General features: G+C 34.4%; 1 long non-coding RNA gene across 23 annotated transcripts in view; it reads left to right on the top strand.

Moving 5' to 3' along the window:
- Positions 1–11,952, top strand: part of LOC123921705 — a 29,174-nt gene extending 17,222 nt beyond the window's left edge. For 12 of the 23 annotated variants that reach the window (XR_006814158.1, XR_006814164.1, XR_006814153.1 and 9 more), the window contains 7 exons: positions 5,306–5,362; positions 5,481–5,572; positions 5,668–5,736; positions 6,554–6,596; positions 7,186–7,269; positions 7,412–7,517; positions 7,666–8,018. This is a non-coding gene — a long non-coding RNA (uncharacterized LOC123921705). Of the gene's footprint in view, positions 1–5,305; positions 5,363–5,480; positions 5,573–5,667; positions 5,737–6,553; positions 6,597–7,185; positions 7,270–7,411; positions 7,518–7,617; positions 8,278–9,812; positions 10,682–11,575 lie in introns of those variants that run through there. The other 11 variants (XR_006814163.1, XR_006814167.1, XR_006814156.1 and 8 more) reach the window with 10 other exon arrangements.
- Positions 11,953–26,998: the final 15,046 nt, after the last annotated feature.

Below are 26,998 nucleotides of genomic sequence, written 5' to 3' on the forward strand. Positions count from 1 at the left end.
TCCCACGATGTCCCTAAAATTAATAGTCTGAATGCAATTTCAATGTGAATGCTTCGTAACTTCACATGTAAGTGGAGAAGACCCTCGGTGTCTTGGTTACAAAATTGAATATATGTCCCTTAATTGAGTTTATTTCCCACGATGTCGCTAAAATTGATAGTCTGAATGTAATTTCAATGTGAATGTTTCATAACTTCACATGTAATTGGAGAAGAAGACCTTTGGTGCCTTATATGCAAAATTGAATATATGTCCCTATTGAGTTTATGTCCCACGATGTCCCTAAAATAGATAGTCTGAATGCAATTTCAATGTGAATGCTTCGTAACTTTACATGTAATTGGGGAAGAAGACCTTTGGTGTCTTAGATGCAAAATTGAGTATATGTCCCTATTAAGTTTATGTCCCACGATGTCCCTAAAATTAATAGTCTGAATGCAATATCAATGTGAATGTTTTATAACTTCACATGTAAGTGGAGAAGACTCTTGGTGCCTTGGATGAAAAATTAAATATATGTCCCTTAATTGAGTTTATGTCCCACGATGTCCCTAAAATTTATAGTATGAATGCCATTGCAACGTGAATGCTTCATAACTTCACATGTAATTGGAGTAGATGACCCTCGGTGACTTAGATGCAAAATTGAATATATGTCCCTATTGAGTTTATGTTCCACGATGTGCCTAAAATTGATAGTCTGAATGTAATTTCAATGTGAATGCTTCATAACTTTACATGTAATTGCGGAAGAAGACCTTTGGTGCCTTAAATGCAAAATCGAATATATTTCCCTATTGAGTTTATGTCCCACGATGTCCCTAAAATTGATAGTCCGAATGCAACTTATATGTGAATGGTTCATAACTTCACATGTAAGTGGAGAAGACCCTCGGTGTCTTGGTTACAAAATTGAATATATGTCCCTTAATTGAGTTTATGTCCCACGATGTCGCTAAAATTGATAGTCTGAATGTAATTTCAATGTGAATGCTTAACTTCACAAGTAATTAGAGAAGAAGACCCTTGGTGCCTTAGATGCAAAATTGAATATATGTCCCTTAATTGAGTTTATGTCCCACGATGTCGCTTAAATTGATAGTCTGAATGTAATTTCAATGTGAATGCTTAACTTCACATGTAATTAGAGAAGAAGACCCTTGGTGCCTTAGATGCAAAATTGAATATATGTCCCTTAATTGAGTTTATGTCCCACGATGTTCCTAAAATTAATAGTCTGAATGCAATTTCAATGTGAATGCTTCGTAACTTCACATGTAAGTGGAGAAGACCCTCGGTGCCTTGGTTACAAAATTGAATATATGTCCCTTAATTGAGTTTATGTCCCACGATGTCCCTAAAATTGATAGTCCGAATGCAATTTCAATGTGAATGTTTCATAACTTCACATGTAATTGGAGAAGAAGACCCTTGGTGCCTTAGATGCAAAATTGAATATATGTCCCTATTGAGTTTATGTCCTACGATGTCCCTAAAATTGATAGTCTGAATGCAATTTCAATGTGAATGCTTCGTAACTTTACATGTAATTGGGGAAGAAGATCTTTGGTGTCTTACATGCAAAATTGAGTATATGTCCCTATTAAGTTTATGTCCCACGATGTCCCTAAAATTAATAGTCTGAATGCAATATCAATGTGAATGTTTCATAACATCACATGTAATTGGAGAAGACCCTTGGTGCCTTGGATGAAAAATTAAATACATGTCCCTTAATTGAGTTTATGTCCCACGATGTCCCTAAAATTTATAGTCTGAATGTCATTTCAACGTGAATGCTTCATAACTTCACATGTAATTGGAGTAGATGACCCTCGATGCTTTAGATGCAAAATTGAATATATGTCCCTATTGAGTTTATGTTCCACGATGTCCCTAAAATTGATAGTCTGAATGCAATTTCAATGTGAATGCTTCATAACTTTACATGTAATTGCGGAAGAAGACCTTTGGTGCCTTAAATGCAAAATTGAATATATGGCCCTGTTAAGCTTATGTGCCACGATTTTCCTAAAATTAATAGTCTGAATGCAATATCAATGTGAATGTTTCATAACTTCACATGTAAGTGGAGAAGACCCTTGGTGCCTTGGATGAAAAATTAAATATATGTCCCTTAATTGAGTTTATTTCCCACGATGTCCCTCAAATTGATAGTCTGAATGCAATTTCAATGTGAATACTTCATAACTTCACATGTAATTGGAGAAGAAGACCCTTGGTGCCTTAGATGCAAAGTCGAATATATGGCCCTATTGAGTTTATGTCCCACGATGTCCCTGTAATTGATAGTCCGAATGCAACTTCAATGTGAATGGTTCATAACTTCTTATATAACTAGAGAAGACCCTTGGTGCCTTGCTTACAAAATTGAATATATGTCCCTTAATTGAGTTTATGTCTCACGATGTCCCTAAAATTGATTGTCTGAATGCAATTTCAATGTGAATGTCTCATAACTTCACATGTAATTGGAGAAGAAGACCATTGGTGCCTTAGATGCAAAATTGAATATATGTCCTTTAATTGAGTTTATGTCCCACGATGTCCCTAAAATTGATAGTCTGAATGCAATTTCAATGTGAATGCTTCATAACTTCACATGTAATTGGAGAAGAAGACCTTCGGTGCCTTAGATGCAAAATTGAATATATGTCCCTATTGAGTTTATGTTCCACGATGTGCCTAAAATTGATAGTCTGAATGTAATTTCAATGTGAATGCTTCATAACTTTACATGTAATTGCGGAAGAAGACCTTTGGTGCCTTAAATGCAAAATCGAATATATTTCCCTATTGAGTTTATGTCCCACGATGTCCCTAAAATTGATAGTCCGAATGCAACTTATATGTGAATGGTTCATAACTTCACATGTAAGTGGAGAAGACCCTCGGTGTCTTGGTTACAAAATTGAATATATGTCCCTTAATTGAGTTTATGTCCCACGATGTCGCTAAAATTGATAGTCTGAATGTAATTTCAATGTGAATGCTTAACTTCACAAGTAATTAGAGAAGAAGACCCTTGGTGCCTTAGATGCAAAATTGAATATATGTCCCTTAATTGAGTTTATGTCCCACGATGTCGCTTAAATTGATAGTCTGAATGTAATTTCAATGTGAATGCTTAACTTCACATGTAATTAGAGAAGAAGACCCTTGGTGCCTTAGATGCAAAATTGAATATATGTCCCTTAATTGAGTTTATGTCCCACGATGTTCCTAAAATTAATAGTCTGAATGCAATTTCAATGTGAATGCTTCGTAACTTCACATGTAAGTGGAGAAGACCCTCGGTGCCTTGGTTACAAAATTGAATATATGTCCCTTAATTGAGTTTATGTCCCACGATGTCCCTAAAATTGATAGTCCGAATGCAATTTCAATGTGAATGTTTCATAACTTCACATGTAATTGGACAAGAAGACCCTTGGTGCCTTAGATGCAAAATTGAATATATGTCCCTATTGAGTTTATGTCCTACGATGTCCCTAAAATTGATAGTCTGAATGCAATTTCAATGTGAATGCTTCGTAACTTTACATGTAATTGGGGAAGAAGATCTTTGGTGTCTTACATGCAAAATTGAGTATATGTCCCTATTAAGTTTATGTCCCACGATGTCCCTAAAATTAATAGTCTGAATGCAATATCAATGTGAATGTTTCATAACATCACATGTAATTGGAGAAGACCCTTGGTACCTTGGATGAAAAATTAAATACATGTCCCTTAATTGAGTTTATGTCCCACGATGTCCCTAAAATTTATAGTCTGAATGTCATTTCAACGTGAATGCTTCATAACTTCACATGTAATTGGAGTAGATGACCCTCGATGCTTTAGATGCAAAATTGAATATATGTCCCTATTGAGTTTATGTTCCACGATGTCCCTAAAATTGATAGTCTGAATGCAATTTCAATGTGAATGCTTCATAACTTTACATGTAATTGCGGAAGAAGACCTTTGGTGCCTTAAATGCAAAATTGAATATATGGCCCTGTTAAGCTTATGTGCCACGATTTTCCTAAAATTAATAGTCTGAATGCAATATCAATGTGAATGTTTCATAACTTCACATGTAAGTGGAGAAGACCCTTGGTGCCTTGGATGAAAAATTAAATATATGTCCCTTAATTGAGTTTATTTCCCACGATGTCCCTCAAATTGATAGTCTGAATGCAATTTCAATGTGAATACTTCATAACTTCACATGTAATTGGAGAAGAAGACCCTTGGTGCCTTAGATGCAAAGTCGAATATATGGCCCTATTGAGTTTATGTCCCACGATGTCCCTGTAATTGATAGTCCGAATGCAACTTCAATGTGAATGGTTCATAACTTCTTATATAACTAGAGAAGACCCTTGGTGCCTTGCTTACAAAATTGAATATATGTCCCTTAATTGAGTTTATGTCTCACGATGTCCCTAAAATTGATTGTCTGAATGCAATTTCAATGTGAATGTCTCATAACTTCACATGTAATTGGAGAAGAAGACCATTGGTGCCTTAGATGCAAAATTGAATATATGTCCTTTAATTGAGTTTATGTCCCACGATGTCCCTAAAATTGATAGTCTGAATGCAATTTCAATGTGAATGCTTCATAACTTCACATGTAATTGGAGAAGAAGACCTTCGGTGCCTTAGATGCAAAATTGAATATATGTCCTTAATTTAGTTTATGTTCCACGATGTACCTAAAATTCATAGTCTGAGTGCAATTTCAATGTGAATGCTTCATAACTTCACATGTAATTGGAGAAGAAGACCCTTGGTGTCTTAGATGCAAAATTAAAAATATGTCCCTTAATTGAGTTTATGTCCCACGATGTCCCTAAAATTCATAGTCTGGATGCAATTTCAATGTGAATGCTTCATAACTTCACATGTAATTGGAGAAGAAGACCCTTGGTGTCTTAGATGCAAAATTGAATATATGTCCCTTAATTGAGTTTATGTCCCACGATGTCCCTAAAATTCATAGTCTGGATGCAATTTCAATGTGAATGCTTCATAACTTCACATGTAATTGGAGAAGAAGACCCTTGGTGTCTTAGATGCAAAATTGAATATATGTCCCTTAATTGAGTTTATGTCCCCTGATGTCCCAAATTTGATAGTCCGAATGCAACTTCAATGTGAATGGTTCATAACTTCTTATATAACTGGAGAAGACCCTTAGCTCCTTAAATGCAAAATTGATAGTCGTGGTTTTTTTTTTCTTTTTCTTTTTCTTCTGTATGTGTCAATTAATGTGTGACTTTGTTTGTTTTAGGTTGCAAATTTTGGGTCTTTCAGGACAATGGTGTACCTTCCAACTAGTGATATTTATGTAAGTCATCCTTTTCATATTGTGATGCTTAACTGAGCTGAACCTTTCCTATAAACTAGGACATGTGGCTGATTGATTGATATGCACACTGGTATCAACAAATCTTTTTTGGCTGCAGGTCGTGATTCTGAAATTAGGCTTACCGAATCGGCAGATTGGTTTGAATGCAATTTCTAGATTTGTCAGAGAAGTATGGCAAAAACGATACAGGTCTGGTTACTCAAATATCAGTTTTTTGGTTGCCAACATGAAGTGTTGATTCTAAATTTTAAGTGCCCGGTGTTTTGCTTCTGAATGTTTCTCAGGTCATTGGAAAGGCTCGCGTGCCAATTATTAAATTCGTTAAAGAAGAGTGCTTTTTCCTTTGATATAAGGTTTGACGACATTCTCCTCTTTGATTTTTGATTTCTAGTTTTTTGTTTCACAATTTTCCTTGACTGTAATACGCTTATTGCTTATGCCACTTAATGATGTTAATGTCATCATAATGTTTTAGCTTACTGGTAATTTATTTATATAACTGTATATGATATTAGATGTTGTTTGAAGTATTTAACTTGAACCTCATTGCATATGTTGAATTTTTATGATTTTCTGTATTTGTGCAAACTACTAGTTGAAACTTCTGAAAAATACATGATGGCTTTTAATTTATTGTCTGTGTATTGTGGAGTGGGGTTATTTTGCAATACCATATGCTGTATCTTTCATGGGAATTTTTTTTTTTGACATGATATATAATATGCACCATATGAAGTCGTTTTTGTGCTTGTTCATTAATTTTTCTTCTGTGTACATACAAATTCTGCTTCACTCACTGTTTTTTGTATTTCCACTGGGAGGCCATTTGTTGTTTTTCTTCCATCATGCATTTATTTTTCTTATCAAGTAGGTAAATTGTTACAGAGCATAGACTTATAATGCAATACAACCATACTATTAATTTCACACTATTAAATTTTAACATTAGTCACTACATATTAAGGCAAGTTGCAATTTCATTATGCCTCTTATACTATCACTAGATATGCATGGTCGTCACATGTCTCAATGTCTGATTGTGGTGTTCTTGCTCAAATTTATGTGCATAAAAACCAGTTTAACCTATTTCAGTGTTATGTTTTCTTTTCTTTTTCAAAAACTCAATATCACTAATCCATCGTGGAATTATATGCTTCTTTTCTTCTTCAGTTTTGACATAGACAATGGACCTAAAGCTGCCTAGTATATTCAGGTTTGCTTTTATTATTTCCACTAATTAGTCTCAAGATTCATTTTTCTATAATTTGATCAATTTACAAATTCTAATACATACTATTAATTTATACCAGTTTTGTTTAAATTCTCCTGTAAATAAATAATGGAAGAAAATGATTCTATGAAATTCTTAGATATGTGGTTGGCGTTATACTGTGAACTGTGTTATATTGATCAAGGTGCTAAGAAGTTGATATTTCTTTAATTTAAGGGAACCTATTAAGAAACCTAAAAGAGAAAGTTTTATGTTGAAAAAGTAACTATTTAGAATTTTCAGAAGTTGACTTCACAATTTCCAATGCAACAACTTGGAAGCATATAATGTGATGCGCCTAGTGTGGGCAACACGTTCCTATTTCTGCATTGCACATTTTTCAAATTATTCACAAAACCTTTGAAAAGAGAAGCCCTCAAAATACAAACAATTTTTAAAACTCTACCTGCACTGAGAAATATCTCTTTTTCCCATTTTCTAGAAGGAATAAAAATTATATTCTCGTGGGAATTCAGTGTTGGACTTAACATTATGTATATTCTTCTTCTCGGTTGAACCGATGAATTTGCAGGAAGCAGTGGCTAAGTGGCATCAACTGCGGCCATGGTGTTTGATTTTGAAAGTATTTTTACAACAAAGAATTTTTTTTAATGAGGTAAGAGTTTTTCTTAGGAATGTTGTATCTCTTGCACTTATCTGGGTTCTTGATTTTCTAATGGAAGATTCTTGTAAGTATGCTCTCCTAACTATATATTTGTGTTGTCATTCTAGATTAACATTTGCATCACTTTTTTCAGCTCATGAAGTATATGAAGATCATCATAACAGAAGGTTGCTGAAATTGTTCTGCTTAGACTACTACACTTCTCTTAGGAATAGTAGTATTTTGCTACTACCACCAAGGTAAGGATATAATTAATTAAATTTCACCGTAGAATGATAAAATTGAATAATAATTAACTTTTAATATTTTATTTATCTCACACTGTTTTGGCTAGAACAGTGACCAATATTAAAAGAATAATATACAAACTGAGGATATATTTATCAGCAGGTGAAGAAGATCATTATGCAAATGGTTCTGATTTATTAATATTCGGTTATCTCACAATTAAAGTAGCAAAAAATAACTTCTCAGAAGAAAATAAGTTAGGAAAGGGTGGATTTGGAGCTGTGTACAAGGTAACGTTTCGAAGTTAGGAAAGGGTGGATTTGGAGCTGTGTACAAGGTAACGTTTAGAAATTCATCTTCTTGTGAAATGTTTCGTTCAAATAGGAACTTTGAAATGTAAATTGAAGTATGAATTGGATAGTAATGATGCAATCTTCCGTTATGAATTTCATTTTTTTTAGATGCAAAATTGAATATGTCCCTTAATTGAGTTTATGTCCCACGATGTCCCTAAAATTAATAGTCTGAATGCAATTTCAATGTGAATGCTTCGTAACTTCACATGTAAGTGGAGAAGACCCTCGGTGTCTTGGTTACAAAATTGAATATATGTCCCTTAATTGAGTTTATGTCCCACGATGTCGCTAAAATTGATAGTCTGAATGTAATTTCAATGTGAATGTTTCATAACTTCACATGTAATTGGAGAAGAAGACCTTTGGTGCCTTATATGCAAAATTGAATATATGTCCCTATTGAGTTTATGTCCCACGATGTCCCTAAAATAGATAGTCTGAATGCAATTTCAATGTGAATGCTTCGTAACTTTACATGTAATTGGGGAAGAAGACCTTTGGTGTCTTAGATGCAAAATTGAGTATATGTCCCTATTAAGTTTATGTCCCACGATGTCCCTAAAATTAATAGTCTGAATGCAATATCAATGTGAATGTTTTATAACTTCACATGTAAGTGGAGAAGACCCTTGGTGCCTTGGATGAAAAATTAAATATATGTCCCTTAATTGAGTTTATGTCCCACGATGTCCGTAAAATTGATAATCTGAATGCAATTTCAATGTAAATGCTTCATAACTTCACATGTAATTGGAGAAGACCCTTGGTAAAAAAAATATATGTCCCTATTGAGTTTATGTTCCACGATGTCACTAAAATTGATAGTCTGAATGCAATTTCAATGGGAATGCTTCATAACTTTACATTTAATTGGGCAAGAAGACCTTTGGTGCCTTAGATGCAAAATTGAGTATATGTCCTTATTATGTTTATGTCCCACGATGTCCCTAAAATTGAGTATATATCCCTATTAATTGAAAGTAAAATGCTTAACATTACGAAAAAATGAAGGCAAGAATGGCAAGAATGAATCATGGCAAGCTTTGATTGGTTATTCCACCCATGATTTCTGCTCCACACATACTGAATAGTTTTAAGGCATTATGGAAGAAAACTGACACGTTGCTATTCTTGCATTTCTTAGGCAAAATTCATCGTACCATTTTAGCATAGCTCTAATTGAAAACTTGATTAAAATTGGATGATGCTAATGCGATGAATTTTTTACCAAAATAATGTGGTTTACAATATGAATTCTTTTTTTTTTTTTTTGGTACAATACAATATGAATTCTTATTTTATGGTCTAAATAAATGCAATTTGAATATGAATGTTTTATTCATAACTTAAAGTCGACCCTTGATAATGATTTTCTCATAAGTGTAAATTGGGGAGATGGTTGTGTGCCTTGGTGTCTTCAATGCAAAATTGAGTATGTCTCTCGATGTGCCTAAATTGAGTTTATGTCCCACGATGTCCCTGAAATTGATAGTCTAAATGCAATTTCATTGTGAATGCTTCATAACTTCACATGTAAATGGAGAAGATCCTTGCTGTTTTAGATGCAAAATTGAATATATGTCCCTTGATGTCCCTAAATTGAGTGTATGTCCCTTGATGTCCCTAAATTGAGTGTATGACCCACGATGTCCCTAAATTGAGTTTATGTCTCACGATGTCCCTAAAATTTATAGTCGAATGCAATTTCAACATGAATGCTTCGTAATTTCATATGTAACTGGAGAAGACCATTGACGATTCAAAATTGAATATATGTCCCTCGGTGTCCCTAAATTAGATGTTCATTATGTTGCTATGTTTTGTTGTCTATTATGAAGGTTATAGGAACAAGTGCTATACCCGAGCTTTATAGTTGAAAATTGTGTTCATCAGTTACTTTAATGCTGGAATGTAGCTCAGAGATTATGTTCTGTTTCATATCTGGTGCAGGCAAAACCTGCGATTACTTTGGGTTTGATACGGGCTGGTGCTTTGCAGAATGCTACAGCGGCTGTGCCTGGTGCGGCACAGTCATATTCGATTGTTTGTAATTGGAAAATCCGAATCTGGGGAGATTCAAATGTAATATTGATGCATCCTTTGCGTCACATTTAAATACAGTTGGGAGTGGATGCTGCTAAATGTCCTTAAATTGAGTATATGCCCTTGATGTCCCTAAATTGAGTTTATGTCCTTGATGTCCCTATATTGAGTTTATGTACCTTGATGTCCCTAACTTGTGTTTACGTCCCTCGATGTCCCTAAAATTGATGGTCCGAATGCAATTTCAATGTGAATACTTCATAACTTTAAATGTAACTGGAGATGACCCTTGGTGCTTTAGATGCAAAATTGGACATATGTCCCTCGATGTCTATAAATTGAATATACATAACTCAATGCCCCTAAATTAAATGTTCATAATTTTGTTCTGTATTGTTGTATATTATGAAGTTTATGGGAATAACGTATGGGAACAAGTGCTAGACTCGAGCCTTATAGTCAAAAATTGTGTTTAACAGTGATTTTAATGCTGGAATTTAGTGCAGAGATTGTGTTCTGTTTTAGGTCTTATCCAGGCAGAAGCTGCGATTTCTTCGAGTCTGATACGAGCTGGCGTTGCACAATGCTACAGAGGCTGAGCCTGGTGCGACACAGTCCTTTGCATCCTCTGCGTCGCATTTAAATAAAGTTGGAATTGGAATATACATCTGTGACGACCTTTGTCAATTTGTGCTTTCAAAGACATGATGGATTGCATTTCTTTGTGGAGTGGATGCTGGTGAACTTCTTAGTGAGTATATGTTTCCTAATTGATGGTATGTCCATGGATATCCCTAAATTGAGTTTGTCCCTTGATGCAAAAATTGAATATATGTCGTTCGATGTCCCTTAATTGAATATATGTTCATCGGTGTCCCTAATGATGGTCTAAATGCAATTTCAATGTGAGTGTTTAATCTTGACTATCCGACAATGTGCTAAATTGGTGAATCTTGATTATTCAAACATAAGGAGGCTAATTTGGAAAGTAAGAAATTGTATAATGGCTAAAATAATTGTTAAGACGAGTATTGAGATGATGTGTTTGGATACGAGATGAATTTTTTACCAAAATTGTGGTTTACAGTGACTTCTTATTTGATGGTCTAAATGCAATTTGAATATGAACATTTTATTCATAACTTTAATTGCAAGTCGAGCTGACGCTTGATAATGATTTTCTCGTAACGGTAAATTGGGATGATTCTGTGCCATGGTGCTTTCGATGCGAAAAATGAGTATACGTCACTCGATGTCCCTATATTGAATTTTTGTCCCTCGATATCCCTAAATTGAGTTTTTTTCCCTAAATTGAGTTTATGTCCCTCGATGTTCCTAAATTGAATTTATGTACCTCGATATCCCTAAAATTGATGGTCTTGATGCAGTTTCAATGTGAATGCTTCTTAACTTAAAATATAAGTGGAGAAGATCCTTGGTGCATTAGATGCAAAATTGAATATGTCCTTTGATGTCCCTAAATTTAATATATTTCCTTCGATGTCCTTAAATTAGATGTTAATAATTTTGCTCTATTTTGTCGTCTATGATAAAGTTTATACAAACAAACGTATGGGAACAAGTGCTTGACTCAAACTTTATAGTTGACAATTGTGTTTATCAGTTATGTTAATGTTGGAATTTAGCACAGAGATTGTGTTCTGTTTCAGGTCTGATCCAGGCAGAAGCTGCGACTGCTTCGGGTCTGATACGGGCTGGCGATTTGCTGAATGCTACATCGGCTGAGTCTGCGCAATTCAAATGTAATATTGATGCATCCTTTGCGTCACATTTAAATAAAGTTGTGATTGGAATATACATCTGTGACAACCATGGTCAATTTGTGCTTTCAAAGCACAAATTGGTGAATCTTGATTTTTCAAATATAAGAAGGCTAATTTGCAAAGTAAGAAATTGTATAATGGCTAAAATAATTCTTAAGACAAGTATTGAGATGATGTGTTTGGATGACCCTAACGAGATGAATTTTTTACCAAAATTGTGGTTTATAGTGACTTCTTATTTGATGGTCTAAATGCAATTAAAATATGAGCGTGTTCATAACTTGAATTGCAAGTCGAAATGACTTTTGATATTGATTTTCTCATAATGGTGAATTGGGAAAATGGTTGTGTGCCTTGGTGCTTTCGATGCGAAAATGAGTATATGTTGCTCAATGTCCCTAAATTGAATATATGTCACTCGATGTGCCTAAATTGAGTTTATGTCCCTCGATGTTCCTAAATTGAGTTGATGTACCTCGATATTCCTAAAATTGATGGTCTGGATGCAATTTCAATGTGAATGCTTCGTAACTTAAAATATAAGTGGCGAAGATCCTTGACGCCTTAGATGCAAAATTGAGTATATGTCCCTTGATGTCCCTAAATTTAATATATGTCCTTCGATGTCCCTAAATTATATATTCATAATTTTGCTCTGTTTTGTTGTTTGTTATGATGTTTATGGGAACAAGTGCTAGGCTCAAGCTTTATAGTCGAAAATTATGTTCATCAGTTACTTTAATGTTGGAATTTAGGGTAGAGATTGTGTTCTGCTTCAGGTCTGATACGGACTAGTCCTTTACAAAATGCTACAACGGTTGAGCCTGTTGCGGCGCAGACATATTTGACTGCTGTTAATTCAAATGTAACATTGATGCATCCTCTGCAACACGTTTAAATAGAGCTGAGATTGGAACATGAATCTATGACGCACTTGGTCAATTTGCTTTCATAGACAAAATGGATTACACTTCTTTTTGGAGTGGATGCTGGTGAACCTCTTGGTGAGTATAGTTCCCTAATTGATGTTATGTCCCTCGATGTCCCTAAATTCAGTTTATGTCCCTCGATGTCCCTATAATTGATAGTCTGAATGCATTTTAAATGTAAATGCTTATTGATAACTACAAAAGTAAGTTGAGAATACCCTTGGCGCCTTAGATGTAAGATTGAATATATGTCCCTCGATGTCCATAAATGGAATATATGTTTCTCGATGTCCATATTGATAATCTGAATTCAATGTGAGTGCTTAATCATGATAATACGACAATGTGCTAAATTGGTGAATCTTGATTATTCAAACATAAGAAGGCTAATTTGGAAAGTAAGAAATTGTGTAACGGCCAGAAGAATTCTTAAAACAAGTATTGAGATGATGTGGTTGGATGACCCTAACGATATGAATTTTTTTACCAAAAATGTGGTTTACAATATGAATTCTTATTCTATTGTCTAAATGCAATTTGAATATGAACTTTTATTCATAACTTGAAATGCAAGTCGAGATGATCCTTGATAATGGTTTTCTCATGACGGTATGGGAAGATGGTTGTGTACCTTCGATGCGAAATTGAGTATATCTCCCTCGATGTTCCTAAATTTGAGTTTATGTACCTCGATATCCCTAAATGGAATTTAAGTCCCTCGATGTCACCAAAATTGATGGTTTGACTTTGAATGTAATTTCATTGTGAATGCTTATTCATAACTTCAAATGTAAGTCGTGAAGACCCTTGGCGCCTTAGATGCAAAATTGAATATATGTCCCTAAATTGAATATATGTCTCTCAAAGTCCCTAAATTGATGGTTTGTATGTATTGATTATCCAAGAGTGTGCTAAATCGTTGAATCTTGTTGATTTAATATTATTGATTGGACCGTAAGAAATTGTTTAGTTGCTAAAAGAATTCTAATAAAATCTTTGGATGCTGTGTTTGGATGACCGTGATGAGTTGACGGTTGTTTACCAAAATTGTGGATTACAATAAGTTCTTTCGTTGTGTAGGTAGTACTACATTTTGGAGTAGTTCTTTTGATGTGTAGGTAGTATTACACTTTGGAATAGACAGAGCTTTAGTTCTGATGTTCTTACAGCAGCCGCATGCACTGCTGCCACTACAAAGGTAGTAATCTTTGAACTGTTAGGATTATTAGATGTTCATAATTTTGGTATGTTTTGTTGTCTCTTATGGAGTTTATGGGAACAAACACTAGACTCAAGCTTTACAGTCGAAAATTGTGTTCATCAGTTACTCGAATGTTGGAATTTATTACAGGGAATGTGTTCTGCTTGAGCTCTGGTGTGGACAGAAATTACATCGGCTTCGGATCTGATACGGGATGGTGCATTTTAAAATTCGATATTTGAGCCTCAATGACCCTATATTGTTGGCCGAAATGCATTTTCTTTATGAACTTACTTAATAATGATAAATTGGCACGGTGGTAGTGCGCTTTGGTTACCTTATATGATGACTTTGAATGCAAAATTCTCTATCTAAGCTTTGATAACCAATTGTTGGCCTAAATGCAACTTCATTATTAATGTTTATGCATAATTTAAAATGCATGTTGATATGACCCTTGATGCAATGACTATTCATACATTTTTAATAAACTGGAATGATGGTAGTGTACTAGTGTGCCTTGGTAACCTTAGATGTAAAAATTGAACATATGTCTTAGATGACTTTAAATGCAAAATTTTGATATTTGGTGGCCTAATTGCAATTTTATTATATTGTTTATCCATAACTTTAAATGATGGTAGACATATATTCTCAAAAATTGTTTCAAGAAACAGAATGGTGTAATTCAGAATGCTTGGTTGAAATTTCTTCCATGTCTGAGGCTCTGAGCAAGTAATTTTAAAAATATAATTGTTACTTTTAATTTTGAGAAGTTTTATGAGACCGTAGACATGATGATTTCCTTTAAAAGAGATTCCAACCTGCCAATTAGTGTGGAATACTTGAATTATTAATCTGCATTGATCTAAGTGGGTGAAAAAATTGAAAAGAGCAAGAGCTTATTGAAAATTTTAATGACTTAGAGGTGGGGTTTGGTGTTGTGATTTCTTATGGAGGAGGTTGTGATGTCAATGTTTGTCACTTGGTTCGCTTGTTTGCATTCTTCACTATGAACTAACTTGCTTCTTACTTGATTTTTTCTTCAGCTGATGGCTCATTCAAATTGATGTCTTTGTTATATTTGATTTTCTCTTTCATAACAACATAATTTAGGATATGGATTTCGAACCTTGGTGTTATTGGAGTAATGTCAAATTATCCAATTTAACTTGAATAAACTACAGGTATTGATATTTCACACAAGGTACATTTTGTGTTACAGTGAAGTGATAAATGTTATTGCACCAACTCTTCAAATAATTTGAGAAGGGTGTTATTATCTCTATTACATAATATTTGGGTCTTATTTGTTGATCAGATGTAGTAGAAACCGGCTGCTATTTGCTTGACAAGGTGTGTTACAAATTGAGTGCTTGCAGAAGGAGAGTAATACAAAAAGGTGGATTCTTCTAATATGAAATCTAGTTCGTTTCTGTTCTGTCCTAAAAAGGGCAACAAACTCAACCAAAAACTCTAAGGAAGAATAATTTAGTGTATGATTAAACAACATAGTAAAAGGAACAAAATTCGTATTTGATTGAGGTAAGTGCTTGTTTGGAAGACTTTAGCTCAAAATTGAAGTGGGGTGAGAGGCTTGAGATATTAAATAGAGGTTAAACATCACCAATATGTATGTTTTCATGCTTAGCACTAGGACTGTTCATGGTTCAATTCATGAAGAAAACTGAACTGAACCATATTCGAAAAATTGAACTAAACTGCTAATTATTTGGTCTGAACTGGAACTATAGTATGGTAAACCGGTTCTTTGTATTCGAACTAAAGCCAACTGAAACACTTGTTTTTAACCCAACTATTTTTTCCAAAACTTAAGAACTTGATCAGCAACTTGAATACAATTTTGCCAATTCTCCTTTTTATGCAACTTTGCAAATTAATTTTAGCCGTACAAATTAAAATATGTTTGTTGATTGAAGGTCACTGTTAATGACAAAAGCAAATAAATGAATTCCATCTCACTTGCCTTATAAGCTAACTGCTTTTGGAGTTGGTTTTGGCAGTTACAAACTGTTGGAGTTTGTTGTAAATAGTTTGTTAGTTAGTTAGATTGTTAGTTTGATCCCTTCAATATATAAGATAGAACATAGTGCTTGTATTCAATCAAGTTTTTCATGAATAAGAATTTCTATCTTTTGCTCATTTCTTTCTCTGCATATTCTTCTAGTTTCTCTGCAACTACTTCATCTTGTAGCATGCATTCATGGCATACACCAAGCACAAAGTCTATTCTTCACATGGTATCAGGCCTCTAATGGAGGTATGCCATTGATTGATCTTTTCTTTTTCTGTTTTCTCAAGCAATTCTTCGTTTCGTTTTGCTTATTCTTTGTTCTGTTCATCTTTTTCTCTTCAAGATTCATCACAATCTTGATCTTTGTTCTTCAATTTTTCTCTCAAATTTGCAATCTTTTCTTTGATTCTTCATAATCTTTCACCATGTCAGTTGATAGTAATGCTAGTGTTCATGGTGGCACTGCTCAAAGTCACAACAAAGGGTACCAAACAGATACTCTCAATCCCTATTTCTTACATCCTAATGAAAATCCTGGGCTTGTTTTGGTTACTCCTTCTCTTTCTGGCTCCAATTATCACTCATGGTCACGTGCCATGACTATGGCATTGAAATCCAAGAACAAACTTAGATTTATCAATGGTACTCTTCCTCGTCCTGATGACGAAGATCATGACTCAATAGCTTGGGATCGTTGCAATACCATGATTATGTCATGGATCACAAATTCTGTTGATGTTGAAATTGCTCAAAGTGTCATTTGGATGGACACTGCTTCAGAGGTTTGGCTGGATCTCAAAGATCGTTTCTACCAAGGAGATATCTTTCGTATCTCAGATCTTCAAGAAGAAATTTACACTCTCAAACAAGGTGATAGTTCTATCTCTGCTTATTATACCAAAATGAAGAAACTTTGGCAAGAATTAGATAATTTTAGGCCTATTCCTGAATCCAATTATGTCAATAACTGTGTTGCTATGGCAAAGATGAAAGAATACAAAGAAAATGATCAGGTAATACGTTTTCTTAAAGGCCTAAATGATCAATACTATGTTGTTAGATCTCAAATTATGCTCATGGACCCTCTCCCTAAGATTGCTAAGGTTTACTCTTTACTTGTGCAACAAGAGAGGCAGATAGTTATTCCTATTGATGAATCTAAACTGTTAGCAATCAATGGTTACAATTCTTATGCTGGGAGGGGTCAAACTAGCAGAGGTAGGGGCTATAGAGGTGGTGGTAGGTCTAATGGAGGTCGTGGCAAAGGTAAAATGTTATGCAGTCACTGTGGCCAGACCAACCATATCATAGATAACTGCTGGAAGAAGTATGGATACCCACCTCATATGCAACACCTGCAGCATAATGGAAATAATGGAGCTGTCAATAATTGTGTTACTGGTAATGGTGATGATGATGAGTCCCATACTGTTACTTGTGAAGAGGAAAATGTTGACTCAGAAGCTGGGAAACTGTTGCTCACATCAGCTCAACAAAAAGCATTGCTTGCACTCCTCCAAGGCTCACAAATCATTGCCCTCTCATAGTATTAACCATGTAACCACAAACTCAGGTACACTTTGTACCATTCCTACTTCAAGTGACTCCAATGATTTTATTCTTGACACAGGAGCCACTGACCATATATGTTTTTCACTTCAATTTTTTCAATGCATCAGAAAAATTAACCCTATAAACTTGAAATTACCTAATGGAACCATAGTTACTACCTGCTATTCTGGCACAATTGTATTTGATCAAAACCTATATCTCACTGATGCATTATACTTTCCTAATTTTTCTTTCAATTTAATTTCTGTACCCAAACTTACTGCACATTTACAATGTAGTTTAGTCTTTGATGCTAATAAATGTATGATACAGGATCATTGCACAAAGAGGATGATTGGTGTAGCTGAATTGAATCATGGACTATACATTCTCAAATCACCAGCTGTTAGTTTAGGGTCAATACCAAATAAAAATTGTATCAATTCCATTTCTAGTTTTAGCTTACATCAGTCTAGTGTTAATGCACATAAGCCAGTTGATTGTACTATATGGCATAGAAGATTTGGCCATGCATCTGATGTAAAACTTCTTGAAATCAATAAAATTTTTCCTTCTGTTCAATTTGTTCCTTCTTCAAATCCTTGTGATACTTGTTTTTATGCTAAACAAAAAAGATTATCTTTTAATCTCAGCTCTCATGTGTCTAAGCATAATTTTGATCTCATCCATATTGATATCTGGGGACCACTAGCTATTCCTTCAATGACAGGACATAAATATTTTTTAACCATTGTGGATGATAGATCAAGATTTACTTGGTTATATTTCATGAAAGCAAAATCAGAAGCTTCTTTGCATATTCAAAACTTTTATTCTTTAGTTAAAACTCAATTCAATTGCAATATTAAGTCCATTAGATCTGACAATGGACCTGGATTTTTACTCAAAGATTTTTATGCTACTAATGGTATTTGTTCTGGACTAGACTAATGCTAGTCCACCTAGACCCTCACAAAGTCCACATGGCTTGCCCAACCACCTCCATGTCAGCATGGCACAACCTCTCCACCAAGATAGGGTAAAATTACTACTCTACCCACTATCTAAGGGTAATATCTTGGCAGTCCCTCTTAATGGGCCTTGGCTAGTCCAGCCCACTAAGAGGACCTTTGGCCCAGAGCTGGGGGCTATAAATACTCTCCCTCTTGGGAGAGCAAGGTAGAACACTATTCATTATCACAATTACTCTCTCTCTCTAACTTCTCTCTAGTATCTCTTTTGCTCTCTATTCCTTGTCTGACTTTGGCATCGGAGCACCTGCAGGTACAACCCCCCCCTCCGTGGACCATCTGCTCGGATTGCTGCCTACCACCTGCTCAACGGACTTCCAGCTGACCTTCTACCTGTTCTGATCAACAGTTAAGATCAGTATTATACACCAATGTTCATGTGTTGCCACACCTCAGCAAAATGGCATTGTGGAGAGAAAGCACCAGCATGTCTTAGGTATAGCTAGAGCTCTCTTATTCCAAGCCAATCTACCTAAAATATTTTGGACTTATGTTGTTGGTCATGCAATACATATCATCAATAGATTACCATCTCCATTTTTAAAACAAAAAACTCCTTTTCAAATGCTTTATAATACTTTACCTAACATTGAAGATCTCAAAGTTTTTGGTTCTCTTGTTTTTGCTGCAACTATTTCTTCTCACTGACAAAAACTTGATTCTAGGTCAAGAAAATGTATTTCACTTGGTTTTAAACCTGGAGTCAAGGGTCACATTCTATTTGATCTTAAGAATAAAGAAATTTTCATCTCTAGAGATGTGTCATTTTTTGAAAATATCTTTCCTTACTCTGCTAAGTCATATACTTCAGATATATCACCATCTTCTTCTACACATGTTTACAATCAACATGCTTATGATGACTTAAATTTTACATTCCCTCCACACACACATCTCATCCACCCTGTACACCATCTCATTTACCTATTCAAAATTCATCTCCACTTTCACACACTTCACCTGCTGACACTAATACTCCTCTTGCAACTCATGTTTCTGACAACTACATTGAGTCTGCATCTCCCTCACCAAACAATTCTAATACCAATTCACCTAACTCACCTTCTCTATCTCCCATCATTCCACCTCCCATTACTCTTAGAAGATCAACTAGACCTTCCAATCCTCCTGGTTACTTACAAGACTTTCATTGCAACCTCATCTCCACCTCCAATAATGATTCAATTCAATCTACTTCCACATCATCTTCTGAATGTAAGTACCCTTTATCATCTTTTATTTCTTATCAAAACTTATCTACATCACACAAACACTTTGCTTTTAATATCTCCACCCTCACTGAACCATCCTCATATGAGGAGGCAATGCATGATGAGCAATGGAAGAATGCTGTCAATGTTGAGTTGGCTGCTTTGTTGAAAAACAATACCTGGTCTATGACAACACTACCTCCTAACAAGAAAGCAGTAGGGTGTAAATGGGTATTCAAACTCAAGCTACATGCTGATGGATCTGTTGAAAGACATAAGGCAAGATTAGTAGCAAAAGGTTTCACACAAACTGAAGGTATTGATTATATGGACACGTTCAGCCCTGTAGTTAAAATGACTACAGTCAGAACCTTTATGGCCATAGCAGCTGCTCAAAATTGGCCTCTTTTCCAGCTTGATGTGAACACTGCATTCCTTCATGGTGACTTAAATGAAGAGGTTTACATGCAACCACCACTTGGGCTGGTTCTTGATAAACCTGACTTGGTGTGAAAGTTACAAAGGTCACTTTATGGATTAAAACAGGCCAGCAGGCAATGGAATGCAAAATTAACTGAAACACTCATTGCCTCAGGATACAAGCAATCTAAGGCTGATTATTCACTCTTCACCAAACAGTCAACAACTGGATTCACTGCTATTCTTGTTTATGTTGATGATTTGGTGCTGGGGGGCACTGACATTAATGAAATTAATCAGCTCAAAGCATTACTTGATGCTAAATTCAGCATAAAAGATTTAGGATCTTTGAAATATTTTCTGGGTTTTGAAGTGGCTAGATCACATAATGGCATTTCACTATGTCAAAGGAAGTATACCTTAGATTTATTGCAAGATACTGGCCTTCTTGCAACAAAACCATGCCCTACTCCTATGCAGCCACAGTTACAGCTACATAAATCTTCTGGTACACCTATTTCTGATCCAACAACATATAGAAGGCTAATTGGAAGATTGTTGTACCTAACTCATTCTAGACCAGAAATTTCTTATGCTGTAAGCAAGCTCAGCCAGTTCTTAGATTCACCAACTGATGCACACATGCTAGCTGGTCTTCACATCTTGAAGTTTCTCAAAAATAATCCTGGACAAGGCTTATTCTTTAGCTCATCATCATCACTCACATTGAAAGGCTTCTCTGACTCTGATTGGGGAGCTTGTCCAGATACCAGAAGATCTACCACAGGTTTTTGCTTTTTTCTTGGATCATCTTTGATTAGCTGGAAGAGTAAGAAGCAAACAGTTGTCTCAAGATCTTCATCTGAAGCTGAATATCGTGCTTTGGCTCAAGCTACTTGTGAAGGACAATGGTTATTGTATCTGCTTCAAGATTTTCAAATTCAGCATGATTCACCCATCATAATGTACTGTGACAACAAATCAGCAATGCACATTGCTTCCAATCCTGTATTTCATGAAAGAACCAAACATATAGAGATTGACTGTCATGTTGTGAGAGACAAAGTTCAAGCCAACATACTGCATCTGCTACCAGTATCCTCCAAAGAGCAAATTGCAGACATATTCACTAAATCTCTACATCCAGGTCCTTTCCAGACATTACAGTCCAAGCTTGGAATGTTTGACATATATTCCAGCTTGAGGGGGGATGTTAATGACAAAAGCAAATAAATGAATTCCATCTCACTTGCCTTATAAGCTAACTGCTTTTGGAGTTGGTTTTGGCAGTTACAAACTGTTGGAGTTTGTTGTAAATAGTTTGTTAGTTAGTTAGATTGTTAGTTTGATCCCTTCAATATATAAGATAGAACATAGTGCTTGTATTCAATCAAGTTTTTCATGAATAAGAATTTCTATCTTTTGCTCATTTCTTTCTCTGCATATTCTTCTAGTTTCTCTGCAACTACTTCATCTTGTAGCATGCATTCATGGCATACACCAAGCACAAAGTCTATTCTTCAGAGTCACTTTCTTTAGTTTCATGATTGATGATTCTTGATTGAAGGTTCAAACTGGTGCATCATATCTCAGATTGAAAGCTGAGAGCAATGATTCCATTAAGATTGAGGTTTATATCATTATTGGGTTGCAATTTGCAAAAGATTTAGGATTTTAGGGTTGTTAATATTCAATTCATGATCTGCAGGAATTTTTTTTTATTTTTTTTTTGAAACAGGATTTTTAGTTTTGGGCAATGAATGGTTTTAAAACTGAACCTGACTTGTGTCAAAAAAACTGAACTTGAGAATAGATTTTGGGCAGTCCGGTTAGTACAGTTTGGTTATTTACGGTTCAGTTATGGATATTGAACTGTGTGCGAAATATAAGTTTTGGTTCGTAAGCTGTCAAAATAAATTCGGTTATTTTTAGTTTGGTTCGGCAGTTCTTGCGAACAGTCCTACTTAGCACCATTTATTTTGATGAGAAGGAGGGGAAATGGCTTTGTGTGTAGAAGTGGCTGAGGGAATTAATTTAGTGGGCGTATGATTTATTTAATGAATGTGTTGCTGGCTAATGTAGTTTTGGAGGCTGGGACCGGTGTAAATGGTTAATCAATGCGAGAGGCAATTAATCAAAGAAATCAACATGAGGTAATTTCATTTGCTCTCTATAATTGTGAACCAATTTGCTAATGTTGAACCAATCTGGTTGTTAGAAATTGCTTACCGTTATCTTAGTTTCATGGGCAGTTTCACTTTAGGGATGAGTATTGGGATGCTTAGCGATCTACATGGTTTGTTGTTATCTCGACTAGTGGGTGGGTGATCTCGCATCCAAAAGAAATAATGGTTTTGGAAAATTACCCAACCAAATATGACTGATTTAGCTAGAAAATTACCCAACCACTTGAACCAGTTAACACCTCCTTCAATGGTTTTGGAAATAATGGACCAGTTAACACCTCCTTCAATTTTCTTGCATGATTTAAAAATCATATGCTGGAACATTCACTATGCATATAACTCTGCACAATATTTTTTGGTTATGTGTAGTGGATTGTGTTTTCTTTTAATTGTATAATCATTGATGAGGACATGCTTTGTTGTCTATTTCTATTATTTGTATGGCTTACTTGTTTGATGTTTCAAAGCTCTTCTGGATTATCTGATTTAGTTACTAAGAAGGTTGATTTAGGAAAAAACACAATTTTTTTATCCTAATGCCATTTATTCCCATACTTACCTCATGAACTTTTAAAAGAAATACCTTGGTGATTAAAAGCGAACTCAATGTTGATGAGAATATGTTCATTCCGGAATGATTTGTGGAAAGGCGAAAAGCAAGGAGATGTTAAAAGTGATTTAGTTCTCAAATGTTTACTCTATATGGAAGGCTAGAAACAGAATGGTCTTCAATCACGCCGGTTTTGATTGGGAAAAGGTGGTGGAGGAGGCTAAAATATTAGCTTGGAGAATTCTTTGAGCTCGTGCTAAAGGTTTTTCGTTCAATCTTAGTAGCTGGATCTTAAACTCGATAATCTGTATAGGAGTTACTAGGGAGGCTTAATAATAGATATTTTGCATCTTTTTAGTTTTAGATCCTGCTTGGCTTTGCTGGTTTCTGTCTTGTTTGCAGGATCTAATTTCGGAAGTGTAGCGCTTGATGCAGTGATGGTTTGCTGAACTGCAGTAAACTGGAATTGGTGATTGCTTTCGGTTACGTTCAGTTGAGAGCTGAGTTCTTTTCTGCGAGTACGTCTCTTCTTGGTTGAATCCCAAATTCCTTATTCGTTGCTTCGACAATGCAGCTGAGTTTCTTTTTGCTGCGATTAAGTCGCTAGCTTGCGTGACAAGAGCCGAGATCCCGAGTAGTCCGTGCTAAAGAACTCAATCTTAAGCTGTTGTATCAGATTGGATGTTTAAAAGGTTATGGTAGTTTTCATTTTTAATGGCTGCTCCTAGCTATCTATGCTTCAAGGGTTGTCTGTGAAGTAATGGGATGAGTTAATTTAAATTTTATATTGTTAGTATATTAGGGTATTGGTTGTTTAGTCTTCTTGATAGCCATCAAGTTGCATCAGTTTCGGATAGTAACTTAACTTTTGTATCTCTTTGGGTATTCCTTATGGACGAGTCCTTCATATTTCTCACGGTGTACCACTCAAATAATCAATCTGAGATGTTTATTGTTCAAAGTGCATCATACATGTATAACATCTAATCATTGTTAGTGATCCTTTCATATCTTACTAAAATTTTATTTTGACGAAATTTAACTTACTAAATTGATCATTTTATGGGTTTAATCTCCGGTCAATAGTATAGAGAAACATTTGTTATGATAGGTCAATCCTTTGTTTCGAGGAATTAGTCTATGAAGTTACGTGCGGTGTTGGGAAAAATAGGCAGAGAAAATAAAAGAATACAATCAACAACATAAGAATATAACGTTAAAACTCCAAAACCAGAGAAAAAACCACGGCCGTTGTCAAAACCGACAATCAGAGAAAAAACACTAACACTACGTGAAAATTGTTACAACACATATACTTCACTCTCAACCACCTACATACCCTAGTACACTTACATTCTCCAAAGTAAATATTTGAACTACATCTCAAATAATTTTAAACAAGAAACATAAGAAAAAAAAAAAGAAAAAGAAAACTTAAAGTGTTTACAAGTGTTACTGCTTGGTGCATTGAAACAAGAAACTTGAGGTCTCTATATATAGTAGTGAGCTCCTCCACCATTCACTTATCTAAGTAATGTGGAACTTCTCCAATATAATTTTCTTGATCTTTTTTCTTTCATTAGCAATTAGCAATGTGAGACTTACATTGCAATCAACCTCAGTTTTCCAAAACTTCACTCCATAGCACATCTACCACCACAGGTCCAATTTCCCTTACATATTCTTCAATACCCTCAACATTAATTTCGTGATAATCTTCAATTTCAAATACCATCTCACAGTTGCATAAAATATTAAAATACTATGCAAAGAAAATTTAAAACACCCAACAGTTTGCATAAAAAATTATAATGCTATGCAAAGAAATTTTAAAACAAAAAATAAAAGAGACCAACCAGACGCTGTTCTTTAGGAAATTGAAACACTCCCGTATATGGACATGTTTCTTCAAAGACACAATCATTTGTAACAACTCAATCTAAAGCTCGATCAACATAACATCCGAATGGCAAAGCTTCATTTTCATTATGGAACAAATGGTTGATAAGGTCTTATGGTGATAGAATTACAGTACTGTAATCAAAAGTATTGTGGCACAAAGCTTCAATTGCCTCACAGATGGCAAAAGCATAAGAGAAAGCTACAAAAATAAAATAAAAGATTATTAACATGTATTTAAACAATGATAAATTAAAAGTTACTTACACTCAGGGAATTGATCTCTTATTGGGTTTAAGATGCTTCTTCAATCACATAAAATATTATCTCCCTACATAATTAGAAGAAAGACAAATTCTTTATAACAACAACTCTCCATTTCTTTATTAATAGAAGGTGGGGGACCAAAGTGACTCCTCCATAGATCTGAAATACTAAACTGAAGTGATTCACAAAGACAATCTAAGGTTTTTTAGTTACAAATTCAAACGACGATGATGAAAATGTTACAAGTAAACAACAACCATTTCTTTTATGGTAGAATTGTACACTTGTAAAAAAGACTCTCACAACACTTAAAATAGTACTTTACAACCAATTATATTTTTCCTCTCTTTCAATTAGTCTGATTTTTAAACGCTTAATTCATACAAACACACCAGAATACTTTTCCTCTCTTTGTTTTTTTAAAATCAATTCCATACTAACACAACAGCTCAATTGAATCAGCAGAAAAAAGAATTAAAATATATGAGAAAAAACAAATTGAAGAACAACAACAATGGAGAAGAAGATGGAAACAAAGAAGAAAAAGAACAGTAACATAGAAGAACAATGAGATTTGGGATATAAGAATTTAAATTGAAAAAAATTTGGTATGTGCTGCCATTTTGGTCTCTGGCCATATCATCTAGCCACTTGTCAACCTAATGCCTACTCAGCGTGTCATGTGTCTCCAAAAAATGTCACGCCAGTTTTTACTTTAACAATCATTTTTAATGCTGGACCAAAATAATTAAGTGACTAACGGATTGCAGAGTAAAGACTATTTAATATTTGAAGGACTATAAGATTCTAATATATTAAAGTCACATGAGAAAATTATTCGTTGTTGGTAATAAGTTATAATGAAGCCTCCACGCCAATAAAGATTTCTTATGAGGCACCAAGGTATTCAATGAAATATCGCAAATGGGAAAATCGTCAAAGCTAATAGTAATAACTTTCATGTTTTCTGCAATAGATGTTAGGCAAAAAATCTCTACCGAAAATAAATTGTTCCAAAAGTGCATTCTGCACCTTCTTTTCTACTTCTGAAAAAAATAAATTTATCATGAGTTTTGGTCCCGATTCTATTTCAATTAACTTTTGATCTTATAGCTTATTGTCTTTTCTTCCACTTTTATCCTTATTGTTTAAACTAAAATATGATTTTACTGTTTATAATTTACTTTAATTTCAAATAAAATAATTATAACTTGGAATACAAATAATCTCTCAAATGTATATATGTATCTATGTATCTATGTATGTGTTACTTCACCCTTCATCGTTGTTTTCATTCCGCGGCCTATTCATTTCCTCCTCCGTTGTTGCTATGTTTCTTTCCTCCTCCATATTTGCTTTGTTTCGGTTAATCTCTTCTGGCTTCTTTGAAAAAAAAAAATTGATTTCTTCTATTGTTTTTTTTTTTTTTTTTTGTGAAGTAGCCTAATGACTATAAATCTCACCCTTAAGTTGGATAAATGGGATGATCGAGATTTGAATCCTGACTCCTGCATATATAATGCAATGTCCCTGCTAACTGAGTTAAGTTTATGGGACAATTCTTCTATTGTTTTATTATTTATATATTTGATATAAATATTGTTATGCTTAAATGAAAATAAATTTAATTGAAATTTACAATAAAATTTCAAACATTAAAATGTAATTTAATTAAATAAAATAATAATGTACAAAGATATCTTTTAAATTAAAAAACCGTAAAAAAAATTAAATTACTAAACTATATGTATTTTAAATTTTAATATAAATTTTATTATGAATTAAGAATATTTTTTATACATCTATCAACCAGTTAAACTGTTAATTTTACTAAACACTTCAATTACTTTATTAGCCGTCATCAAGTAGTTAAACTATCTGCTAACCTCTCAGCGGATCGCTATTTTTACCAAAGTTTTAATTCATCATTTCATTTCATGGATCTCAGTTTTCTCGATGAGATTAATCTCTGCAGTTGTACGCGTGCCGATGATAACTTTAGTTTAAAATAAAAAAAATTCACCATTTC

The sequence above is a fragment of the Trifolium pratense genome, linkage group LG4, assembly GCF_020283565.1.
Source record: "Trifolium pratense cultivar HEN17-A07 linkage group LG4, ARS_RC_1.1, whole genome shotgun sequence".
Classification (NCBI taxonomy): Eukaryota; Viridiplantae; Streptophyta; class Magnoliopsida; order Fabales; family Fabaceae; genus Trifolium; species Trifolium pratense.